Below are 2267 nucleotides of genomic sequence, written 5' to 3'. Positions count from 1 at the left end.
GGTCATTGTTATGTCCTTATTGACCAGAATAATGCCTGGCACATAGTAGGCACTCAATAAATACTTGTTGAATGGAGGAATCTGCAAAGCTGCTCAGTCTTCAGACAGCAGCAAGCAGCAGGAAGAGAATCATGATGTAACCAAGAGCAGGTGCTGGAGGAGCTAGGGAGTGAGTGGGGATCTTTAAGGACAGCAGGCCCTCTGATCTGTCTGAGCTGTGAGGCAAAGCCTAGTTAGGGAGGTGAGTTCTATCTGCAATGAGAGGGGGCATGGGTGGAGAACAGTAACACCCAAACACCAACAGACCAGAGCCTCCCAAACCCGAAAGGAGAGAAACAAAGTGTGATTGATTTCCCAAATGCAGAAAAGACTTCCCAAGTCCCCAGCCAAGGAAGGAGGCTGGCCTGTGGTGAAGACACTGGCTTTGAAACGGCTCAACTACGTCCCAAGCACCCTTTGTGCATCTTAATTGCCCTGGGAAATCAGGGAGGGGTGGCAGTTTGGAGCTTGGAAAGCTGGAAGGTGGGGACAAAAGGAGTTTTTGCCCCTCATCGCCAATCCTTGAGGTTCCTACAGGGAACCTCAGACAACAGCTGTCTTAGGGGTTTCCTTCCAGCTCCAAGCAGCTGTATTATCTATAGCTTTGAGAGGGTCTGTCTCTGTCAATGGGGCTGATTCCTCAGCGCCTGGCAGGGTCTGGGGGGGACTGCCAGAGTCTGTTCTGCCGGGCATGTTAGTAGCACAGACTACTGGGATAACCTCAGCAACTGTATACCTTAGCACTGCAGAGCTGCGGTGTTGTCAGACACAGCCCTTGCAGTTCGTGGTCTACCCCCACTTGCCTGCACCCCCCTTATAGCTGCTCAATGTCCTCAGACTGTACCTTAGTGCCTTGGTTACCAAGCAACCCCCACAGAGGCCTCCTCCTGGATTTTCCCTTCCCTGCTATGCCCACCCCACCTTCAAAATGTACCTGCTGCACCCATCCCCCAGGCCTGCCTCTCTCCTTCCAAGCTGACAGCTAATCAGAGGGACTAATCCGCATGCGCGGAAGAGCTGTGCTTGGGAAGAAGGGGGAGATTTCACACCAAATCGTGCAGTGGTTGCCTAGACACGGAGCCAGTCAAGCTTGCATGCCCCGTTGCTAGAAGAGCATGGCATCGGTTGTGTTCTGTGCTCATAGGCTGGGCCCCAGCTCCCTTTCCTCCCCTCCTTTGTGGCTGTTCCTCAGGCCTGCAGAGGGGAAGATTTTTCCTGTCCTGTTACTCTGCCTCACTTGCCAGAACACTAGTCGCCTCCAGCTCTGGATAAAGCTGAGGCTGGGTGGGCCAGACAACAGCTGTCTTAGGGGTCTCCTTCCAGCTCCAAGCAGCTGTATTATCTATAGCTCTGAGAGGGTCTGTCTCTGGGCTCAGGCCTTTAGTACCTGTGGGGCAGAGCCAGGAACGTGAGTCAGGCAAACGGCTCCAAACTAGGACCAATGCAGCTGGGTCCTGCTCTCTGCGCATAGGGGGTCCCCACATCTTTGGAATCCCAGCCCACCTTTCCAGGCTACCCTCCGCAGGCCGGGCTCCACTCCCATCTGCTGAGGTTTCCCACCTTGAATCCTGCTGCCCCGATTAGCTGTATAACCTTAAAGAATGCACTGTCCCTCTCCATTAAATGAAGTGCTTGGATGGATTGCTAAAGGCCTGTCTGGCTCGGAGGCTTGGTGACCTCAACACATTGCCTGCTGGTCCAAGGAAATCAGTGCCTGAGCCAGAGTCCCCATCTCTAAGCTCCATGGTTATTGTTCTTGCCACCTGGCTGGGAAACGTCCTTCCAGCTGCCCCAGTCTAGCCGCCTCACCCTGGGGCCATGCCCCCAACTCTGTCCTACCCTTCTCTGCTGCTGACACTCAGCCCCTTCCCAGCTTCCAGTTGGATACAGGACCTGGGCCAGGAGAGCAGGGAGGACACTGTGGAAATGGGGCCAGGCCATCAGGGGCCTCGCAGCAGGGGACTGGAGGGGGAGCAGTGTCCAGGGCCAGAAGTGCCCTGCGGGAGAGCCAGGACATTGGCTGCCTGTGGTCTTGGTGGTCGTGGTCAGTTCCCTCTCCTGCCAGCTGTGGAATGTGAGGCCTGGCCTGGGAGATATTTTTGCTGCACTTTGAGCCACCCCGCCCCCTGGAACTCAGACCCTGCACACTCCATGCCATAACAATGACGACCACTTCCAATTGTTTCCTAGCTGGAGGGGGGGAGGGGAGCACTGTTTGGGAAGGGGGG

Source organism: Pan paniscus, chromosome 15, assembly GCF_029289425.2.
Source record: "Pan paniscus chromosome 15, NHGRI_mPanPan1-v2.0_pri, whole genome shotgun sequence".
Classification (NCBI taxonomy): Eukaryota; Metazoa; Chordata; class Mammalia; order Primates; family Hominidae; genus Pan; species Pan paniscus.
Note: the sequence above shows the minus strand (reverse complement) of the source record.